Below are 26,012 nucleotides of genomic sequence, written 5' to 3' on the forward strand. Positions count from 1 at the left end.
GTCCTGCTCCTACGATTGCTCACATTGTCTTCTTGGTGCCACTGTCTGATGAATCTACTACCTGTAACGGGCGTAGTTTCATCCGTCTGTACATGTTGCACCCCCTGTTGTACTTGTTCTTTCTACACTTCCTTCTCCTATTTGTGTAGCTCTTGTTCCTTCCGAAGTTTCTCCTTCAACTCATGCAACTCCTTCTCTATTTCCTCCATTCTTCATTTTTTCTCTCTACCTTTGCATGTTCCTCTTGTCGTGCTATTGCCTCTTCGCCTCTATTACCAAAGTTGCTTTCTTCACAAGTGGGTCTACTCTGAATTTGCAGCTTTGTTCTGCCTTTGCATTGTCGACAATATTCCTCTTGCCTTTGTCGCGCGCCAGTATGTTTACCTCTACTGATGAAGACTGAAGGAGAGTCACTGGGCAGAAATGCGCATTTTCTATGAGGAAGGCAGAGCCTTCCCTCTCAGAATCGCGTAATGTTGTCTTGGTGAGGCAAAGTCTGAGCCAAGGTTGCCTAGACCCACTGACGAGAAACTGAAAGAAAATGTGGATGTGAATGCATGGCGATACTGAGCGTAAGAAGGAGTGAATGATCGTGCATGAAAACAGTGAATGTAAGATTCAAAAAATGGAACAACATGCATGTGTGTGAAGCGAGTTGTCGAATTGGTGATCATTCGTGCAAAATCGTGCCATGCATGCAACGACAGTGAGATGCTAATGAAAACTAAAACGGTGCTAGTACAAGCTAATATGCATGCAAACGACAACAAGCGTTCACATAAATCAAGCAGACAACACTCACACAAGCCAAAACACAAAAAGAGATAGAAATGCTACAAAAGACAAGTTAAGAGGACTTACTCGGAAATAGTTGAGCTAGATGTGTCAAAGACTCCTAGATGTGTTATGGGATGTCATAGCTCCAAGATCGATGTGAACGAGTGAGCTCTAAAGTTTTGAATAAATAATTTTGAGGCTCATGACGCGTATGCCACAAATCTAGGAAAAAGTGACACTTGGAGGAAGGTTTCTAAAATGATATTTGCATGTAACCTCCAGCTGCTAAAAATAGCTCCCTAAAATCTAGGGATTCTTTTGCATGTTGCTTTTTTCTATTTCAGGAAAAATCAGCCCATGTGTGCAAGTCAAGTTTTCTTGGTCCTGAGTGGAACTGGTCAACTCAAGGGCACATGCAATAGCCTGCTTGCCTGAGGTGGGAAATTTGTGCATTTTTGGGAGGGAGCTGGGCTAGCTGCCTAGAGGGATTATGCAATTTTTTGGGAGGAGCAGCTGACTGTTGTCCAAATTGCGTAATTTTTGGGTTGAGTAGTCCTATTGGGCCAGATTGCATAGTTTTCACTAGGAAGGTTGACTGACACGATTGCGTAGTTTCTAAGCCCAGTAGGCTGGCAGTCATGATTGCGAAATTTCTGGAGGGAAGACTAGTTCCCCTCTATAATTGCATAATTTCTCTAGGGAGTTGCTCAGACTACAACTAGAAGAAGTCCAGAGAAACAGCTTGTGAGGGGAGTGAAATAAGCTATCATGCATAGGCTGGAAATCTGCTAAAAAACCACTGAAGCTCATGTACTTGACAGTGAAAGACATGTTGCTGAGGATGGTTTGTAGGGAGGCTCCAAAACGAAGCTAAGGAAAAATTTTGGAGGGTGGTTGTAGCCGCTACAACAGAACACCATGCAATATGACCACATATCGTATGAATACCTATGCTACATTGCTAACTGAGAATGTAGACTTAATCGAAATGAAGTGTGCAACCATTGCCAACCTGTCCATAATAACCATGATGGAATCATGTTGTCTCATTGTCCTCGGCAACCCTGTAACGAATTCCATGGAAATGACTTCCCATTTCCATTCCGGAATTGCAATTGGCTGTAGCAGTCCAGTTGGATGTTTACACTTTTCTTTCACTCGCTGACAGTCAAAACATCTAACCACAAACTCTGCCACATCCCTCTTTAGATTTGGCCAATAGTAAAATCTCTTTACTGATGTCAGTGTCTTCTAATAACCTGGGTGACCTGAATAAGGTTTCGTATGAAACTTCTCAATATCGCCTTCTTGAGCTCACTGCTATCTGACACATATATCCTGTCTCAGAACTTGACCAATCCATTTGTTGTAAGGCAATAGTTCATATCTTGTGCACTTGCACCTGCACCTGTACCTATACCTATACTTGTACTATCACTTATACATGTACCTATACAGTCACCTGTACATGTTACTGTGTTCTGTTGTAACTTGTTCACAATATCCATATATCTAACATCCCACTAACTTGCTCGCAAGATCCAATCCTGTAGATCTATCCCATAGGAGCTCATAGTTGCTAAGTGATTTACTTGTATTCGCATGCTAAGAGCATCTGCCACTATGTTCTCCTTACCTTTCATATATCAAATCTCAAAATCGAACTCTCTGATCGTAGCCAACCATTGAGCCTGCCTACCATTCAGATTCGGTTGATCAAATAGATACTGCAAACCACTGTGATCACTCATCAATGTAAATCTCCTGCCCAAAAGATAGTGTCTCCACATCTTCAATGCATGTATAATCCCTTCCAACTCAAGATCATTCATGAGATACTTCTGCTCATGCTCATTTAGTTTTTGCGACTAGTAGCATACCATTTGTCCATCCTGCATAAGGACTCCACCAAGTCCTCTCTTGCAAGCATTTGTGCATACCACAAATTATTTGTCTGGATCTGCAATTTGTAGCACTGGTGCATGTGTCAAAAACTGCTTAAGCAGCTCAAAACTAGCCTCACACTCCTCTATCCATTTGAACTTCTTACCTTTCCTTTGCAATGATGTGATATAATAAGAAATCTACAATAATTTCTCCGATAATAGTCTACCAACCCCATGAAATATCTCACCTCGTCCACACTCTTAGGAGCTACCCACTCCATGATGGCTCTTAGCTTTTCTAGATCTACTACAATGCCCTCCTTGGAGATAACATGCCCCAAGTAGTGTACCTCATTCTAAAAGAAACTACACTTGTTGAGCTTAGCATACAACTGATGCTCTCTCAATAATTTCAATACTGTTGCTAAATGCTCGGCATGCTCTTCCTCATTTTTAGAATATACTAGTATATCATCAATGAACACAATAACAAACTTATCCAACTATGGACACAACACACTATTAATTAAGCACATAAATGTAGCTGGAGTGTTAGTTAAACCTAATGGAACTACAACAAACTCATAATGCCCATACCTAGTCCTGAATACAGTCTTGTAAATGTCCTCTTATTTGATGCGTACTTGATAGTATCTGGATCTCAAATCAATTTTCGAGAACACCGTTTCTCCCTTCAACTGATCGAATAAGTCATCAATCATCAGTAATGGATACATGTTCTTGATGGTCACTTTGTTCAACTTCTTGTAGTCAATGCATAATCTGAGTGTACCATCTTTCTCCTTCACAAACACTGCCGGTGCGCCTCATGGTGATACACTTGACCTAATGTATCCCTTGTCCAAAATTTCCTTCAGCTGTAATTTTAACTCAATCAACTCAGGCGTTCTCATATTGTAAGTTGACTTTGATGTTGGCCCTGCCCCTTGCACTAACTCAATGGAAAAGTCTACCTCCTTGTGAGGTGGAAACTCTGTAATGTCCTCAGGAAATACATCGTTGAACTGCTATAAAACTAGTTACCTGATCAACACATCTATATCCTCAACTTCCTTACCCTTATCACTAGAAATGTGCAATACAAATAACTTACACCCTTTCCTGAAACTACACTTTGCTTGCATAGTTGTCACCATCCTAACTGATGTGGCTTTCTTCTTACCCTATAAGACTCTTGGTTCCCCATTGTCATCAACACACTCAATGGATTTATCATAATAATCCACCTTGGTTCTATGAAGATATAACCAATCCATTCCCAATAGCATAATGTATGAACCCAATGGTGATACATTCAAATGCATTGTGGTAGGAATACCATTCAAATCAAATGCACAAGCTCTTACCCAATGATGAAATCGTTTCTTCGTACCTGTAGCCAACTGCACTAACTAAGATTCTACATGCACTTCCTTACTCAAACCACACTTATCCACCAAGTTAGGACTAACATAGCCATAATTAGATCCAGGGTCAATCAAAATAGAAATAACTTGATCAAAAAGCTTACTATCCATCTCAATGACAGATGATTGATGCTCGGCCTGTTTCTTATCTAATGCTGCATAGATATGTGGAATAATTTGACCAATGTCTCCAACATTTTGTACCTCCTGTGCACTATATATCCTAGGCATACCACTATGGTATTGTGGACAATCCCTCCTGCGATGATCTCCTCCACAAGTCCAACATTACACGGGCTCCTTATTCTGCTCCTCATATTTGTGTCCCTGTCCTCTATCTAATAAGTTGAACCTCTTGGGTGGTGCAACATTCTCCTTGTTACTTGAATCCTATAGTATTACTTGTTTCTTGTCCCATTTTCCTTTATTCTTTGCATTACCTCTCCAATTTGGCTTAGCCTCAAACCTGTGCTTCGATTTTTCATAGCAATGCTTCAAATTCCGGATGGCCTCTTCTAATGATCTAGGCTCATCGAACTCAATCCTATCTTTGAATGCCATCGGTGACCCACTGGTGAATCTCTAAACCTTGGCCTTCTCTGCCTTGAAGTAAGGCACATACCTCAGCAACTCCAAGAACCTACTAGTGTACTCATCATCTGTAATGGATCCCATCTTTAGCTCATAAAATTACTTTTGCCTACCATCAAAGTATCTTTCCGACAAATAATTCATCTTGAATATCCGCTCAAACTCATTCCAAGTCAACTCTCCTCACGTATACCTCTGATGTTCCTCACATCTTAGCACCAAATATTTGCTTTACCTTTGAGACTAAATGTAGCCACTGTAGCCTTCATGTTCTCTGAATAGTCATGCAACCTTAAGAACTTGATCATGCCTAACAACCATGCCTCTGCATCTTGCGATTTATTTGTGTCTCCATCAAAAGCGGGTTGTTTTTCTTTCTTAAACTCATTTGGAAAATACCCCTTATCACTCCTCCTATAAGGATGATAATGATATCGATCATCATGCCTGTTGGAACCAAAACTAGAACGATACCTGTGACTATCCATTCTCCTATTTGGAGTGTCCAACATTCTTCCATCTCTGATAATGTCATCACTATCCGACTTGTGACCACCACGCGATCTACTACCATATGCCCCATTAGTTTTATCCTCTTGATCATGGTTGATCAGAGGCGGTCTCTGTCGCTGCAAGTATGACAAGCTCTGAAGTATGACTACATTTACCTCTGCTAGCTTTTCCCATGCTTGTATGATTATGTCATTATATCCCTTACAACTCCTTATTTCTTACTTCAAAATTCTCAATGTGTGTGGCAAATCAAAAGAGTGCCCCACACCATGTTTTTCCTCTTATTCATAGTGAGATTCTACGTAGTCTACCATCTTACTACCATTTGATCTCTTTCATGCAAGCATACTATGTCAAATAAACCAATTCATGACAAACCAATGTACCTTAGTATAACTCAGGGAGGATACCTTGTCTGCAAGTTCAACAAATCAGCGTGATATATGTATAACATAATCATGATAGCATATAGAACTTAATACCTAAGCATATGACCATGCAACCATCATTGTAGTTGGGGTCTAGTCATCAATGCATGACCTCAACAACAACACACACCACAACCTCATGCATGAAAAAAACCACTACATCATTGTACACTTGACCACATGTAACATGAACATGCATAAGCAATACGTAACCAACTACCCATATCCCTAAGCACATATGATCAAGAATGAGTGAATGATACTTGAAATCAAATCGGCAAGAATGATACATGAAACCAAGCATACAAGAATGTAACCAACATGTAAGAGTGTCACCAAAACTACTACAATGATACGTGTAAGTGACATATAATGACATGTAACCATGAACAACATCATGCAAATGAAATAAGATCATGGAATGTAAGTGTGAGAGACACAATGCAACTAACATTCATTCATGACCAACACATAACCCATCCACTCTTAGGGGTGAACCATGCTCTAATACCACTCTGTAACACCCTCCTCCCACATCTACCCAAGCAACCGTCTAGCCAAGGTAAACATGTGACGAGAGGCCACTATGATATGATTCGACCTCCTAAGTCACATTAAGGAAGTGGAACCGATGGAAACAAACCATACAGACATTTAACATCAGCTATAAGACCCTCAATAACCAATCCAATACTTTAGACAACTTGCCCTTGGGTCCCACTAAACTTTTGGACAACTTAAGCCCCAGTCGCTCTCATGTTATAAGAATGACACTATCCAAAAACCCAAAGTCACTCTCACAAACTTGCCTACCAGTGACCAGAGACAAATTTTGTTAGTGGTATGCCAAAGACCAAATTTGTTAGTGGTATGCCAGTGACCCCAATATTTGAGCCACTTTTTAAGGCCCAAAGCCCAAGTCACTGCCCAAAATTAAACCATCTCTTCATATTAGTAAAATAACATGGAAATGATAGTACTAAAGAAAATACTTGTTCAAGACCTTAAGTGGACCCCCACTAGCCATGACAGACATTTCGTCAAACATATTGGGAATGTGTAATCTACAGGTGTAAATAACAGTTCTGAGCATAGGGGTCTCATAATTAGTTGAGAATCACTAAGAACCATTGATGCCTCAACAGATCAACTGATATTCCATCCATTAGGTCACACATACATTGATCATTCAATTACAAGTAAAAACATGATGAGATACATACATGTTTGTTGTCATAAAACACATACATAACTAGCATAATAACAGCAGAGACACTCATGAATGTACAACCATATAGACCACATATAATCCATCAAAATTCTCATAGAAATACAAGGAGAAATAACATTTCATTAATGATGCAAAATCCAAACCTAGGATGGGACTTCCATGTTCCACCCGACCGTAGAATGGCTAAGCCAAATTTCTTTTCAGCCATTCACCCTCGTGCCATATTCCAAGCATGAATGTGGGATCTCATAGAACACATCAATCAAAACTCATCTAGGGCTTCCAAAGGCCATCCACCTCAACCCATCAAACAATGATTCCACCTCATGGTCGTACATAACAAAACCATCATCATATTGGTCTCTATCCCAACCATCGAGGGCTCCAGGGTGTTTGTCCAACCAAGGCTCTAGGACTAGTAACTCAACCTACAACATTTACTGGGCTCTAGAGCGTTTGTCCAATCGAGGCTACAGGACTAGTAACTCAACCCAAGTTGTTATACTGCTCTAGAGCATTTGTCCAAGCAAGGCTACAGGACTCATACCTCAACCCAATCTAAGGAAACATGAGAACCAACCAAAAACACAACAATGAAATGAACCCACAATCACCATGGCTATCAAGGAAATGGCAAGGCTAGGCAATCCACTGTCAATCTCAGCCATCCTCCATGCCAATGACAGATCACAACCAAAAAACCACATACATATGCCATGCATACCAAAACTAGAAGGAAACATACATGAAACTCTGTACTTGCAAGAAAATTTGATGTACTTGCTGATCATGATGCCCTCCTATGATTTTCTTCTCTTCCTTTGCCTTCTTGCTCCAAGAAAACTCTAAGTCTCCAAGAGTATGAGAGAGAGAATAATGAGAGAGAGCTCCAACACTGAACTGACAAAAGGTCACTAATTGATCGTCGAAAGCCTTTTTATGAATGTGGCCTCTATTATCTTCATTTTCCATTATTTTCCTTCATTTTCCTCCTCACATGCAACCTGTGACCTTTCACCTCCCTTTTCTCCTAATTTCCATTATTTTCATAAATAAATGTGCCAAAAAATGCCATTTTTCCTTTCCAAAGCCTTAGTCATTTCTTTTGCCAATTTCCTTACCCATAAACAATCACATGTGATCCCCATCACTAGGATTCTTCCCAACATTTATCTTGGAATAAGTGTCCCATCATCCATGGTTATTATTTGGAGTCATCCACTAAGGCGGAGGAATTGCTCAAACGGCCAAAAGTGGCCAGAATCCAGGCAAAAAAAATTGAAAAAATTTTGTAGATGCAGTGTTTGAATCGTGTTTTTGATGGAGGAAATGGATTCAACACCATCAAAAACGTCTAGGACACCTCAAATTTTGAAGTTTAACAACTATAACTTGGATTTACAAAATCCTTGCTGGATTTTCTCTAACTATGACCGGAATTTCCATAACTTTTCGGGTAATTCCTCTAGCTAGTTAGACTACGGCTTATTATTTTTCCTTTATTTACTTTTATTATATCGAATTTTCACCAAGGTTATTACAGTCATTTTTGTTGTTTTCACTCCTACATGTGTCGCACCTTTGTGAGTCACCAAAGCTATTTATGGCACACTCTTATGCATTAGATGGTCTTACATCATTAGAATATGCGCTAGACACATTCCTACAACTTAGTGCACATTTTGGTCTCAATCGACACTTTTGTCATAACTTGTGTTCTAAGTGTTGTAATGTGTCATTTCAACTATCTCACTTAGAAATAGGTGTAACTTTGTTGTTGCTTTAAGGTATGATTGTTGTTCATGAGTCTTCTGCATTCTGTTGGCTTATATTGATGGAATTGATGTGTGTGGTGCATGTTTGAGTCATGTTAGGATTTCTTTCTCCTACTCTGTTGATCCCACACTTAGCCATTTTTGGGAGCTGTTCTTGGTCCTCTTGCTTAGTGCAAGTTGTAGAGGAAATATCCCTCTTACTAGGTGATGAGTGTATCTTATTCATGATGCTCATTGACGTATATTTTCCTCCCATAATTGTGCATTAAGTATTTTCTAAGGTCTCCTCCCTTTCTCGATGCATTAATACTTCCTAAGATAAGTGACCTAGCCCTTTCCTGCCTTCCTCAGTGAAAATTGAATTCTAGATGAACAAGCAGCCACTGTTGGAGAGAACTGTGCCCTCCCAAGCCTGAGCGCACTTCAAGTGAAGACCAACCCCTTAGACCAACTGAATTTTTAATGCATCAAACCCCTGGACGCTCCTTTGATATGGACATGCATGCGTCCAGGAGGCTCTAGATGCTCCCACAGTAAGGGAAAGCAAGTGTCAGGGACTTCTTTTCCTAGTGTTGTGCCTGCGACTCTAGGGTTTGTGCCACTTTTCAGGCCTAGAGCCCAAGTCACTGCCCATAACTCATTGACACCTTTAGAAATGAATTTACACAACAAAGCAATGATACATTTGTAGAAACATCAACAAGGACTAGACTGAACCCCTACTAGCCATGACAGGCATTTCATCAAACATATCACAAAACATAAAAGCTATTGGTCTTAACAGCACAACTGAGCATAGGGGTCTCATACTTATCTGAGAATCGCTAAGAAGCATTGATGCCTCAATACATTAGCTGTAATTTCATCTATTAGGCCATAGATACATTGTTCATTCATTTACAAGTAAAAATATGATGAGAGCCATACATATCCATTGTCATAATACATGTTCATAACCAACATAATAATAATGGAAATACCAAGGAAATAACAGCCATATGATCCACATATAAACTAGTATAGTAGTCATGAATTAACAAGGAGAAATAACATCATATTAATGATTCAAAGGCCAACTAGGTTCGGGACTTCCATGAACCACCTGACCATAGACATGGCTGAGCCAAATCTCTTTTTAGCCAATCCACCTCGTGCCATATTCCAAGCATGAATGTGGGATCTCATAAAAAACATCAATTAAAGCCACCCAGAGCTTCCAGAGGCCAAACCAACTCAACCCATCAGACAGTGATTTCACCTCATGGTCAAACATCAAAAACCATCACTAGATTGGTCTCTACCTAAGTCTTCCAGGGATTGGTCTCTACCTAAGTCTTCCAGGGTTCCAGAGCATTTTTTCCAACCAAGGCTCGAGGACTAGTAACTAAACCCATAGCTCACTGGGCTCTAGAGCGTTTGTCCAACCAAGGCTCCACAACTAGTAACTCAACCCACCAAGGGCTCCAAAGCATTTGTCGAACCAAGGCTCCACGACTAGTAACTCAACCCAAGTTGTTACAGGGCTCTAGAGCATTTGTCCAACTAAGGCTTTAGGAACTAGTAGCTCAACCCAAGCTAAAGGAAAAATGAGAACCAACTAGAAAAATAAATAAATGAACCCACAACACCATGGTTATCCAGGAAATGACAAGGCTATGAAAATCCACTATCAATCCAAGCAATCCTCCATGCCAATGACAGATCATGACCAATAAACCACATGCATGCCAAAACTAGTGAGGAAAACATACATGCAACTCGGTACCTGCAAGAAAAACCCGTTGTAGTTGTTGATCCCGATGTCCTCTTGTGCTTTCCTACTCTTCCTTTGCCTTCTTTCTCCAAAACTCCAAGTATGCCGCACTCCTCCAAGAGTGCTCTAAGAAAACTCTAAGTGTTCAAGTGTTTGAGAGAGAGAATAGAGAGAGAGCTCCAAAAATGAACTAACAAAATTCTGTGAATGATCCTCACAAGCCTTTTTATTAATGAGGCCTTTATTTTTTTAATTTTCCATTATTTTCCTTCATTTTCCTCCTCACATGCAGCCTATGACCTTTCACCTCCCTTTTCTCATAATTTCCATTATTTTCATAAGTAAATGTGCCAGAATGTCATTTTTCCTTTCCAAATCCTTTGCCAATTTCCTTAGCCATTAATCAATCACCATCAATACCCATTACTATGATTTTTCCCAACATTTAGCTTGGAATAAGTGTCCCATCAACCGTGGTTATTAGTTTTCCTTATTAACTTTTACATGATTTTTTTACCAGGGATGTTACAGGGAGGCAAAATCATATTCTCTACAATTGAAAGCACTTAAAAATGCCTCGAGATAGAACATAGGCTTGCATTTTGGTCAATTAAGCAAACATTTTACATTTAGAAGGTACCTTGTTGTGTATTGACATAACAAGATTTCTTAAATCCAAAATTAATAAACTAGAAGTAAATGAATGTGTCAAATTAAAATAAATATAATTTTCAACTCAGACCACTAAAAAATACTCAAGAATGAGGGTTGGGTATGCATTTTACTGAACCAGTCAAATTCAATTAAAAACTGAGGAGTACCAATTTTTAGAACACTCTTGCAGATAACTTAGAATGATTTTTAAAATTATGATGGAGGTTATTGTCAAATATAACCTCCAGGTATATGCTCTTATATTTTGAAAAATGCCTCTATAAAGCTCATGGTGGACTTTTTCGAAGCCCATTTTTATAGTTTTTCTCTTTGTTTTTTCATAATAAACATAGGATTTTAACCATTCTTTTCAATTATGACAATGTTGCTTATAGTTTTTCCTCCCATGGTCTTATGAATACTATTTGGTGCCTTTAGGATGATCCAGGTTCTCAGATTTCTTCTTTCAATGGTCTAGCAAACTTGGAAAACCATTTTTTTGAAGATAAATATAAAGCGCCTCAAGTATCCTCAATAGTTGAAGTCATTCAAATTGCCCAGTCCTTCCCTAGAATGGTTTATGAGAAGGAGTGTAGTGATTTAAAGGAGGAAGTATCATTAGAGGAGCTTAAAGTGATGCTACATAGTTTTTCGAGACACAAAAGTCTTGGGCTGAATGGTTGGGGTGTATAATTCCTTTTAGAGTATTTTGATATTTTTGGTTTAGATCTGATTGCTTTTATTGAGAAATGTAGAAAGGAGGGCCAGATTTATCCTACTTTCAACTCTACGTTTATGGCTCTCATCCTAAAATCTAGTCAACTTCTCTCATTCTCTCACTTCCAACCTATTTCCATTTGTAATGCTATATACAAATGTATTGCAAAGATAATCACTTTCAGACTTAAGCCTATTCTCTCTAGATACATTTCCCCTAAACAATTTGCTTTCCTTGAAGGTAAACAAAAACATGAGGCCATTCTTGCACAACATAAAAAACCGAAATTTGAAAGGGGTTTTATTAAAGTCAATTTATCAAGAGGCTATGATCAAGTAAATTGGATTTACATCATACTCTTGCTTACTCATCTAGGTTTTTGCCTTGATTTCAATAATTTAGTTATGTCATGTATTTAGTATGTTTCTTTCGCTATGTTGATCAATGGTTCGACTCCCCCCTTCTTCAATGCTCAACGAGGCCTGCAACAAGACTACCCCTTATCTACTCTTCCTTTTTTACTAGTGGAGGAGGGTTTGAGTGAGCTTCTCAATGGTGCAAAGCATCGAGAGGCTTTCCATGGTGTGCTTATTTCCTAGAACTTGCTTATACTTAGTTGTTATTTGTGGATCTGATATCCTTATTTTTTGTGATGGTGATGTCTGGGATACATCAGCGTTAGTGGATCTGTTGTCTATTCAGGCATGTCTATAAATGTTTAAAAATACTGAATTTCACATCACAGTGTTTTTGAGATGTAAATATGTCACATGTCATTGTTTGTTTTGTACTTCTATGGGTCTATGGAGCAAGACTTAAAATGCTTGGGTTTTTTGTTGAAACCCAATGGTTATTGTAAAGAATATTGAGTCTGGTTAGTTGCTAAAGTGGATATTCGTTTGAATCGATGGAGTCACAGATGGTCATCCCGTGCAGGTCACCTAAGGCTTATTAAATCAATGCTAGAGGCCATTTTAGTTTACTAGGCCTCGTAAGCTTCCATCCCAAAGTGAATTTTGGAAAAATTAGGAGATTTTTCTCTTTTTTTCTCTGGTCTGGGAAAAATGAAAAAGGGATCTTTCCTTGGGCCAAATGGGACCTCATCGCCAATCCAAAATTTCTAGGTAGTTGGGTTCTAAAAAAAGTATTTCAATTCTCAAAAGGTTTGGTTGCAAAGTGTGGTTGGAGGTTGATCTCTATAGATAGTTTGCGGACTTTGGTGGTCAAGAAGAAATATATTGTTCCTTTCTGTCTTCAAGAAGAAATATATTGTTCCTTTCTGTCGAGATGATTGGCTTCAGAGGTTGGACAAACCAAGATCAAATATTTCCATTATTTGGTGTGTTATCCTTAATTATTTTTGATATTATTGGTAATGGGCTTGCTTAGAGGATTGGACAGGGAGATAAGGTTTGTCTTGGTCTTGACCCTTGGCCTGGCAACGGTCATCGTCACGTGTTGCTCCCCCCTTCCCCCCTTTGATTTTTTGGCTCAATGATCATGTTTTTTGCTAGCTAGCTCATATATCCAATCGAAACCTCTTCTCATTTTGGTGCTAAGGTTGGCTTTCAGTTGAAGATTTGGGTATCGAGGAAGAATTCAAGGTTTGTTGGAAAGATTATGTACAATCTCTCATCAATAGTCCCATTCATCTGATGGAAAAACCAAATGAATAATCCGATGCATTTCCCTTGCTGATATATAAATGCCTAAATTAAGCTTTGTTTCCCTCATTGCCGACAGATTGAATCTTTTGGAGAAATGGTGGTGGAGGGCTATATGGAAGGCCAAATGTCCTTTGAAATAAAAAAATCTTTTTGTGGTGTCTCATGATGAAAACAGTTTGTACTTGGGATGTCCTCCAATGGAGATTTATGTTTGAGTGCTCTCTCTATCAAAATAATGAGGAAATTGCCCTTCGTATTTTCATAGAATGTCCTTTCTTTCAAAAAGTCTAGCAATTGTTCGAATCTGCTCTTGGACACACAATTCTTTGGACTAGTACTGACTTAGAGGGGGCAAGGCATTCATGGCACTCTCACCACATCTATCATACTTTCAAATCCCTCCCTCTAATTATTTGTTATGGGGTCTAGCTAGCTAGGCACAAGGTGATTTTCATGGATAAGGCTTCTGTCCCCTATCACAAAACTGATGAGGTGTTGGTTATCTTACTTCCCCCAAGGAAAGGACTCTACTTCCCCCTAGGTGATTACCCTAGAAAGTATTGGTTTTCAAATTTATTGGGTTATTTTGATGGAGCTTCCATAGACAATGGCCATTAGTGTGGTGGTGGTTTTATTTTATTTCTCTCCTCTTCCCACTTCTTTAAATTTAAAATGGGATTGGGTCTGAGATAAAATAACAGAGCGAGCGAAACTTCTTGCCTATAAAAACTTCTTTTTGTTCACAAAAGAGAAAGGGTGTTCACATATACACATCATTAGAGACTTAGATCTATCCATCAAGTGACTCACTCGCAGAAACATTTACCTTACTCCTATTATTGAAGAGATTATTTGTATGGTTGATTATTTTTCTTCTTTCTCTTGTTTTACATATTTACAGAAAAAAGAACATTAATTCACATGGCTTATCTAAGGATGGCCTTCATAGGGAAAAAGTGGTTGTAATGGAGCAGATCAATGATCAGTCCGTGGAGTCTTCCCGTCACATTTAAGGGGCTTGGTTTTTTGTTTTAAGCAGAGGATAACTTTCATATCTATATTTTTCACCATCATTTCTCATGCATATACATGTTTTTTAATCTTTAGCGGATTTTAGTTGCACACAGGTTCCGGTTTTGACATTAACTATTTTCTTATGGGAGGTTGATCTCATTAATTATTATCTATGATATATATAGGATAGTTATGTTCTCTCTTCATTAGGATATACATTGTCATCGATTTTTGTACAAACTATTATTATGCTCTACACTTTAGATAAGCCTGTTGGTTGGTGATATTTTTATGTAGCTTAGTTACTCGGTAAAATATTTATACCCTATGAAAGTACACTATTTTGCAGTTGTTTGGTTTTTTTCATAAATGCAATCCTGAAGTATATATACAAAACGTACTTTTCATTAGTTAATTATAAATGAAATTACTTGTTTTTCTCCTCCATAGAAAAGAAAAAATTTAAAGTTTAAAATAAACAACTTTAAATAAAATTGTCTATACATAACTCTCCCGAATTTTACAAGTTAATTACTCTTCTAAATAACAAAAAAAATCAATAAAACCTTCGAAATTTCAAAAACCTAATTCTTATAACAACAACGAAAAAATCAATAATAACTTAAAATTTCAAAAACCTAATTATCATAAATCAATAAATATAATAAATAAAACTATGTTTACATAGATAAATATAACTTATTTCTCTCTGCGTTTGCCCAACAGACCTTTCCCACACACAGCATCTTGGCAACTTGCATTTAAATCTGTTCCATTCCTTGCTTTATTAAACATGCTATATGCTGAATTAATGTTCAAACATTCCCTGCAATCTCTCTCGTGTCTGAACCGCAGATTTTGCATTACCGAGCTACCAAGTCACTAATGGAATCTTTGGCATTAGATGCAGGAACCGAACGAGTGTGAGCGGATGACACAGAAGAAGATGCGGTTGCAGACGCATGTGGCCATCCAGAACTCGTGATTTTGGTGGCCTGGGAAAGATAGGAACTCGCAAAATCAGGCTTTGTGGGATCCGGTAAGTACGTCATGGAATCAGTTGAAAGCATCAAAGTGACCGTAGACATCGCTGGACGAAGATGGGATTCGGTTTGTGTACACAGAAGTCCAATCTGAATGCATCTCGAAGCTTGCGTCTCATCGCACGTTTCAATTATGGCTGGATCAATCAGTTGGATCAATCGTGTTGGATAATATACGAAAAACACTTGCAATCAAGAGAAAAATTATTTAAGGGAGCGCGTAGCAAAAAGTGAGGAGGTAGGTCTTCTGAATGGGACAGCATAACAAAAAGGAGGACGTAAAGTCTTCTTTATAGGAAAGAATAGCAAAAAATGACTCCACTTCCGGTGGTGGGGCAGAGCTATTCGAAGGAATTTGGTCCACATGTTTAATTGTCCATTTTCAACTGGGTTGTTATTTTAAAAACTGAATTTTAGTGCATGGTATTAGTTTTGATCCATTGTATGTTACGTGACGAAAGGTTATTGATGGTTTTTAATTTATTTTTATAAAATATATATATATATATATATATTCAAACACTCCAATATTATGATTTTTTTTGTTGTTAGCTCTTCTTATAAGAAATCAGTATTATGAGCTAATTTGTAGCCTCAATGCTTTAATTTTTTTATTTTAGTCTTATTTATTTTTATTTAAATTTTTTATTATTTTTTTTCTATTATTTCTATTTATATGAATTATAGGTTTTTTTTCTAAATTTTTATTTTAAAATGAATTATTATTATATTAAAAAAACACATTTTAATAAATTCAATTATTAAAAATTATATATATTAATAAAATATAAAACAGTAGATTTTAGGTTTCTATGATCCATATCAAGTTTATAAAAGATTTTTCTGCGAAGATCACATGAGACATCATTTGTCGACGCGTTTCGAACCAATCAGTGTGGTTCATCAGGACAAGTTGAAGAAACAGATCCAGCTTAGCAGGTTAAATAGACAGAGCAAAGCCTCCAATGGCTAAAAAGACTAACAGCTACTTTTGACTAGGTACCGTGATCAAAAACCCTTTTTAATAAAAATGTTACCCTAGGGGGACCAGTCCTTTAAATAAAAATAATATTATGATAAAAAATATTAATAAATAATTAAAATATTAAAAATAATTAAACAGTTATGTTCAATTAGTACCTAAAAATAATTCATGATAATAGTTAGTTAAAGATAAATAATTAAAAATTATATCTAAGGGAAAAAATTACTCTAGAGGGGGACCAGTTCCTTAAATAAAAATAATATTATGATAATAGTTAGATAAAAATATTAATAAATGATTAAAATTTTTTATATAAAATATTAAAAAATAATTAAACAATTATGTTCAATTAGTAACTAAAAATAATTCATGATAATAGTTAGTTAGAGATAAATAATTAAAAATTATATCTAAGGGAAAAAAATTTCACTAGAGGGACCAATCCCTTAGAATAAAATAAATAAAATAATTTTGTGATAATAATAAATTTTTTTTTTTTAATAAAAATTATATGATAATAGTTAGTAATAATACATGATAATAGTTAGTTAAACATAAATAATTAAAATTATATTTAAGGGAAAAAATTACCCTAGGGGGACCAACTCCTTAAAATAAAATGATTTAATGATAATATTTAGTTAAAAATTAAAAAATTTTATAAGTTAAATTAGTAATTAAAAATACTTCATGATAATATTTAGTTACAAATAAATAATTAAAAATAAGAAGGAATTGAAAACAGGACCATTCTTATATGAATAAAGGAATATAAAAGATAGAGATGAAAAAATTAAAATGAGTCATCCTAAAAATAATAAAGTAAGTTAAAAAATAAATAAATAAATAAATATAAAATAAAATAATAATAATAATAATAATAATAATAAAATAATTCAAAATAATAATAAATAAATAAATACGAAAGTTAAAAAAATAAATAAATAAATAAATAAAAATATAAATAAATAAATAAAAAATACATAAATAAATGAATAAATAAATAAATTTAAAAAAAAAAAAAGGAAGAAGAAGACTAGGTCGAGAGTGCTGGGACCCAACACCGACTGATTTTCCAGCCATCATCTCTATTGAGATTACTCGGCCTCTTTTCAATCTCAAGCGCCTCCCTAAATTTCCGATGATGGAAGTGCGAAACCTTAGCAATAACACTAGCTTCCTCAATACAAACATGATGATTGGTTTTCTCGGCGTGCTCAACTAAAGCGGAAGACTTAGTACGCCTATGCTTAAGATCTGCTGCATGCTCACTAATCCTCTGATTAATGGAGCGACCAGTTTCCCCAATGTAGGGGGTCCCACAGGAACAGGGGATCAAGTACACACCTTTCATATCTTTAGGGTCGATAGGATCCTTCGTTGATTTGAGGGACATACAAATGGTGTTCAGGGGCCTAAAGGTCACAGGGACACTATGCGACCTGAGAATCCTACCAATCTTATCAGTAGTCCCTTGAACATACGGAAGAAGGACACTTGGAACTCGCTCCTTTGGTTCTCGATGAGACAGCGAATTCTTCGAAGCTTTAAGGAAAGCCCTCTGACCCAGGAATCTACTATAACCATTCTCAACAAAGACATTAAGGAGATGGGATTTTTCTTTCTCAAAACTCTCCTTATCCGAGATCCTTAGGGCCCGAGTAGCCAGGGTATTGAGAATACCCATCTTTTGAGCCGGGAAATGATGGGAACTGGCATGAAGATACTGCTCAGTATGTGTTTTCTTCCGAAAAACCTGGTGGCCAAGGGAACCATCACTATTCTTAGAAATAAGAATATCGAGGAACGGAAGGCAACCATTGACCTCCTGCTCCATGGTGAACTTAATGGCAGAGGATTGATTATTGAGATGATTGAAGAAGAGATCTAATTCCTCTTGGCCGTGAGACCAGATAACATTGGTGTCATCCACATATCTTCTCCAAAGCTTTGGTAGGAGCCTGGAAGAGTTTAGAGCCTTGGATTCAAAATCTTCCATGAAAAGATTAGCAACAACAAGGGAAAGGGGTGAGCCCATGGCAACCCCGCAGGTTTGCTCAAAGAACTCTCCCTAAAAACAGAAAAACGTAGAAGTGAGACAGATATCAACTAACTTAGCAGTGTCAGGATCTGTTAGGCGGTTGATCACCTCCATGGCCTCACTAATAAGGATGCAAGTGAAGAGGGAAACAACATCAAAACTAACAAGAATGTCCCCAGGGTCAAGCTTGATGTCCTTGAGCTCCTTAATGTAGGAAGCAGAGTCCTTTACGAAGGACTCTGTACGACCAACCAAGGGCTTAAGCTTTAACGCAAGGAACTTAGCAAGAAGGTAGGTAGGACCACCAATGGTGTTGACAATGGGCCTCAAGGGAGCCCCATCCTTGTGAATCTTGGGGAGACCATAGATTCTAGGCGTGATAGGGTTGCTTTCAATGAGTTTATGGTGCAGGGAACTCAATGAGCTAATGGATTTAATGGCAAGCGCCACCTTCTTAGCAACTTTCTTTAACGGATTCTTAGGAAGCTTTTTGTAGCTACCACTATTATGAAGATGATCCAACATCTTGCTGCGGTAATCAGCCTTGTTAAGAATGACGGCAGCACCACCCTTGTCTGCCTTTAAAACAATGATATCCTTGTTCTGGTTTAAGGATCTGAGAGCGACAAATTCTTCCTTGCTAAGGTTGCTCTTAGGGGGCTTAGCCTTTCTCAAGACAACCGCACAATCTTGCCTGATGGTGTCCTTGACCCTATCAGGTAAATTTCTGATCCCAAACTCTATGTCACAAATAATATCATCTACAGGGATTTTCTTCGGAGCCAAGGCAAAATTTAAACCTTTGCCTAAAACTTTAAAAACAAAAGGGGGAAAGGAGAAACTGGAAAGATTTAAAACCCTATTAGAACGAGAAGAAAGGCAATGATTATAAGCCTCATTCTTATTATTCTCCATGCTAGACATATTAGCATTAAAAAATGAAAACTTATTATTCGAATTTTTATTATTAATGAATCTATTACTATTATATTTATTATTAAATTGATTATTATTATTGTTAATATTCTTATTATAAATATTAATATTATTAATATCATTAATATTATTACCATAAACATTACTCTTATTATTATTATTAATCGTATCAATATTATTATTAATACTATTATTCATATCAATAATAATATTATTCATATCATTATTACTACTATAGTTACTAACATTAATCATATCCTTATTATTCATATTAATAATATTATTATTATTATACAAATCATTCTTATCGCTTATAATAAAATAGTTATTATTCTTATCATACTGATTATCAATGTTATCAATACACTTATTACCAAAACCATTAGGAGACAGCGTACTCTCCGAAGGGAGACTGTCACGAACACACGGACGGGGAGAGGGGGTCGAGCCTTCTCTGATCCCCACGGACCTGCGAGCCAGATCTATATCCAGCTCCGCGGTCGAGCTATGCACCGGAGACATCAACCGGCCCGAAGGATGACTGCAAGGAACCAGAGGACGAGGAAGGGGGGCCGAGCCCTCGTTGACCACCTCTGACCGGCTTGCCAACGCTATTCCAGGTTCTGAGTTATGCACACAACCAGCTGACGAGGAAACCGAGCTGACCAACCGGCCAGCACAAACGACAGCGGGCTCTACAGATTTGCACTGTAACGAAGGGCGATCAGAATTAGGTGCCCCCGGATCTGAACCCCCGATGCCTGTTAAATCTATACCGGGCTCTGTAGACTCAGAAACCCTCAGCGCAGGCACGGAAACTGAAGAAGGTATCAGAAGAGGGATACCCACCGCCGTGCTACTGCTGCCAAACGCTACCTGTCCCAAGCTTGGAGAGGAAGATAGATCTGGGTGGTTGTCGCTAGAGGGATAGCAATCATTATCACCAGAGCGGCAACCTGAAAGAACGCTTTCCTGGGAGCCAAACCCCAATCTGCAGGAAAGGGCAGCACGGTCATCAACAGAGCTGCCAGATAACCAACTATTAAGCGCAGAGATTTGGCAAGGAGAAATGCGGCTCCGGGAAGCTGCTCCCCTAGATTTATCCTGAACTGCTGAATTTTCAACAAGCCTCTGAAACTTAGAAGCTTGATGTTGCTTCCGAATCTCTTCTAACCGAAGGGACTTTAGAGCTGAACAAGCATCTATTCTGGCCCAAAGGGAAGATGAAAACAAGTTCCCAAGATCCAGATGTAAACCCAAAAGAAACCAAGACAGCAGATTCACAGAATTCCTGATCCTGCTGATTTCTGCCCTAATTAACGCCAAACTCGCCTTAAGGAAAACCTGATGGTTTTGGGGAGTGTTAAGGCGATGATTAATCCGAGCAAAGACAGGGATGGTGGAGGAGTCTCTACATCTTTTAAGAAAAGTTAGATCCGTCTTCAACCTTGAAACCTGCAAGCGTGCCCGTTCAAAATGATGGACCTTGGTTGCGATGGCTTTTCCGTGCAAGGATTCAATAGTAGAGTTTAGGCTTCTGTGATCCATATCAAGTTTACAAAAGATTTTTCGGCGAAGATCACATGAGACATCATTTGTCGACGCGTTTCAGACCAACCAGTGTGGTTCATCGTCAGGACAAGTTGAAGAAACAAATCCAACTTAGCAGGTTAAATAGACAGAGCAAAGCCTTCAACGGCTAAAAAGACTAACAGCTACTTTTGACTAGGTACCGGGATCAAAAACCCTTTTTAATAAAAATGTTACCCTAGGGGGACCAGTCCTTTAAATAAAAATAATATTATGATAAAAAATATTAATAAATAATTAAAATATTAAAAATAATTAAACAGTTATGTTCAATTAGTACCTAAAAGTAATTCATGATAATAGTTAGTTAAAGATAAATAATTAAAAAGTATATCTAAGGGAAAAAATTACTCTAGAGGGGGACTAGTTCCTTAAATAAAAATAATATTATGATAATAGTTAGATAAAAATATTAATAGATGATTAAATTTTTTTATATAAAATATTAAAAAGTAATTAAACAATTATGTTCAATTAGTAACTAGAAATAATTCATGATAATAGTTAGTCAGAGATAAATAATTAAAAATTATATCTAAGGTAAAAAAATTTCACTAGAGGGACCAATCCCTTAGAATAAAATAAATAAAATAATTTTGTGATAATAATATTTTTTTTTTTCTTTAATAAAAATTATATGATAATAGTTAGTAATAATACATGATAATAGTTAGTTAAACATAAATAATTAAAATTATATTTAACGGAAAAAATTACCCTAGGGCGGGCGCGCTGAACGAAAGTTGCGACGGAGCTGCGGACATAATGCGACGATATGTGCGACGAAAGGAAAAACACTTATGCGACTAAGTGTTGAACGCCATACATATATATGTGATGGAGTCCGACTTGAGGCCGACTTGTATGCAAGCCTTAAGGGCGCATGTTGAGTGGTTTTGGGGGTCGGCCAAGGGGCTGCACACCCCATGTAAACCCACGCTATGTAGTGTATATATATGAGAGCCTTGAGGCTCATTTGAACAATGAACTTCACATCTCTTCTACGCATAGATCAAGAAGACAAGTGAATAGTGCGCAGAAATAAGAGGAGTCTGCGCATATCTCATGCGCTCCTCTTGAGGGTGCACTTAAGGTGATCTTGATTCGGTTGAAGAGTGGGCAAGGTGTGCCCGAGGTGTAGTGGATGTGCAGATTTGTGCAGGACTTGGTGAGGAGGATTAAGTGGCTCGGGTGAGCACTACTCTTTGTGCAAGGGTGCACACGGTTGTAAAGGTAGCTTGCCTCTCTTGTAATATTTGGTTAAGTGTGAGACTTGGTTCGGCCAAGACACGCTTGTTTATTGTAAACTGATATTCTTAATAAATTGTCGGGCAGACTCACATTTCGGGGAGTTGCGCCTCCCCTTTATAATTCTTGCAATTGTTGATGTTCTTGTTATAATTGCATGATGATAATGAATAAGTATGGACTTCATTAAGTATAAAGGATAATTGCATGTTTACTTGGTTGCGAAACACAAGCTAAGTAATGTTAATGTGAAAGTAGGCGTAGTCCACAAATGTTAGTATTGGTGAAAAGAAAGCGTTCGGTGGTGCCGCACCTTGCTACAAGCGGTTGAAAGACTACCGCAGGTGTAGGGGCGTGACAGGTGGTATCAGAGCTCGGTTGGAGCTGGTGAAGCAAGTGTGCATACACTTGGAAGTTGATGATAGGTGATATTGAGGCTTGAACAGGTTCAGGTGTTGAAGCATTTGAAGGTAGTTTCAAGACTCGGTTTGAGCAAGGTTGCTCGTGACAATGGGAGCAGGTTTAGCAGAGGTAAAGCTTAGTGCTTGGACCAAGTTGAACGACAAGGCATGGCAAGTTTGGGAGAAGGTGAAGGGAAGCTCTTTCTTACCTTATACAAGTTGAAGAGGTTGAAGGAAGAGAAGCCCTGGATCCGAAAGGAACTTGAAGTCTTGGAAAAAAATGTTGAAGAAAAGCTTCTTCAACTTGGTTGGACAATGGAGCAAGGTGAAGTTGCAGATTGTGCTATCAAGGAAGAGGAAGCCGTGATGATTGAGGATGTTGCAGACATGACCATGATGGAGGATGAACTTGAGGATGATCAAGTTGGACCAGGGTCGTGTGGTTTGCAGACATGGATGAATGAGGAAGAGCCTCATGATGATGATGAAGAACAAGGATTGTTGATTGTTACAGGACTTGTTGGGGTTGTTTGTGACCTTATGGTAGAAGGTACATAGACTCGTGACAAGGGTGGAACTTGATGATCGTTGTGGATGAATGGGTCATGCTTTAGTCACATGGCTAAGTGCCTGGCATGACTCATGGATAGATTGGAGGGCACACTCTTGGGTGGAATTCTCATGGCCGAGACCAAGAGATAGTCTTGGTGGACACTTTGGTGGATGAGCTATGATGGAGAGACTCATATGATGATGATATGGTTGGGTGACCGAGTTCACTAAACCGAAGATTTAAGACTCGGATGAGGATGACCGATTGTTGTGATGGGTCTATTTGGTTGGACTACATGGGAAACTTAGTCATGGACATCAGGTTGGAGGCATGAAGCATGGCAGTCTTATGCAGGGACATTATGTGGGAGCACTTGTAGAGGTGTCATGGACATCCAATGAGGAGTGCCAAGGCAGGAATGTTGTGCAGGTGGATTTGCTGGTGTGACATGGAGACTTATTACTTATGAGCCGATGGAGAGGTTGTGCACTCTTGTACAATAAGGCCATGGACTTGGATGGATTTGTGAGCTGATTATGGATCTCATGATGACATGAGTTTGTTGTGACTTTTAGGGACTTCATATATGGTGGACTTGGAGGATTTGATGCATTGAGGAGCTGAGGTCAAGAGACTTTGATGCAGTATGGGATGCATACTTTCAAAGTACATGTATGGGCATGGCTTGGAAGAGTGACTTGATGTGGAGGATCGATATGAGACACTTTGGAGTGATGGAGTTACGATGATGATGATGCCTTGACTTGGGCATGGGTTGAGCCGAGACTCAACTACCTTGACACATGGGAGTTGATTGATCTATGATCATGGGCAGCACATGGATAGATGAGACAAGTGCATACTTGTTTCTATGGATGACTTGAGGGATGGCACAGCTGGTGTTCTTTCCGCTCTGATACCAACTGTCACTCTGATACTTGCCGCTCTGATACCAACTGTCACGCCCCTACACTTGCGGTAGTCTTTCAACCGCTTATAGCGAGGTGCGGCACCACCGAACGCTTTCTTTTCACCAATACTAACCTTCGTGGACTACGCCTAATTCACTTGTCCTTAGTTTGTGTTTCACAACCAAGTAAAATGCAATTATCCTTTATACTTAATGAAGCCCATACTCATTCATCGTCATCATGCAATTATAACAAGAACATCAACAATTGCAACAAGTATAAAGGGGAGGGGCAACTCCCAAACAAGTTTGCCCGACAATATATTATATTCAGTCTTTCTTCAATAATACAATACAAGTAATGCTTGGCAAACTCCAAGCCAATACTTAGAATAATTTACAACATAGGCAACCAGCCTTTACAATACATGTGCACCCTTGCACGAAGAGTAGTACTCACCCGAGCCACTTAATCCTCCTCACCAAGTCCTGCACAAATCTGCACATCCACTACACCTCGGGCACACCTTGCCCACTCTTCGACCGACTCAAGATCACCACAAGAACACCTTAAGTGCACCCTCAAGAGGAGCACATGCAATATGCGCAGATTCCTCTTATTTTTGCGCACTATTCACTTGTCTTCTTGATCTATGCATAGAAGAGATGTGAAGTTCATTGTTCAAATGAGCCTCAAGGATCTCATATATATACACTACATAGCGTGGGTTTACATGGGGTGTGCAGCCCCTTGGCCGACCCCCAAAACCACTCAACATGCACCCTTAAGGCTTGCATACAAGTCGGCCTCAAGTCGCACTCCATCGCATATATATGTATGGCATTCAACACTTAGTCGCATAAGTGTTTTTCCTTTCGTCGCACATATCGTCGCATTATGTCCGCAGCTCTGTCGCAACTTTCGTTCAGCGTGCCCACAAGCCCGCCCACGCCCTCGTGCACGATGACTCGCCGGCGCCCGTCGCACCCGCAACCGGAGGTCCTTACATCCTCCTCCACCTGAAATCGTTGTCGTCCTCGACAACATACCATCCCGGTAGCCATCCACCAAGATCATCATCATCCACGATGTCGACCTTTCCATACAAGGCAAACATCCCTGCAACATATGTAGAGTCTCATCTCCATCATATATCGACTTAGTGACCAGCTGCCACCAAGCTCACCATATGTACCTCAACGGTATGCTCTCCATCAGATATCATCTTGATCCATGATCATCGACCCCTCTATCACAATATCCACTGCAACATCTCGTGTCGACCTCATCATGTGTCTCCATGTGAATTTCTGTCATGATACTCCAACAAAATGCTAACACATCTCTGCACACTTCGCGACCCCATGTCTGAACTAGTTGGGTAGTTAATCCAACCATCACGCTCAATCCATGAGAGTGAATATCCTCATGCCATCATCAGTTGTTCCTCAAACATCTGCCACATCTTTGACTCATTAAGAATCTACCTCCATAATCCATGCTCAGGTCCATGGAAACTCCATCCATCTACAACATGCCATGATGCTTGATGCCAAGCCATCCCTGCACCATCAATCATACCTGCTCCATATATCTAAGGACTCACTGCCATGAGCAGCTAACAATGAGCCCCATCTTCTTCATCCATCTAAGAAGATGTAGAGGGAGTAGAGCCTGAAGGCTCTCCCTCACTAATCAACTCAATCCATCTGTCAGGATCCTCAATCTCCATCCTTTGTAGATAAGCAACCCGGTCTTCCCTCTGGACATTCGGCCTCACATATACCTCCTCATCATCATCATCATCCTCAACCAACTCTAGCCTTCTTGACAAATCCAAGATGCTATCTGAAAGTGATCTAATGACCAA

This window comes from Pinus tabuliformis, chromosome 4_1, assembly GCF_031772625.1.
Source record: "Pinus tabuliformis cultivar Carrire ecotype Pingquan chromosome 4_1, CPIR1, whole genome shotgun sequence".
In the NCBI taxonomy this organism is placed as follows: Eukaryota; Viridiplantae; Streptophyta; class Pinopsida; order Pinales; family Pinaceae; genus Pinus; species Pinus tabuliformis.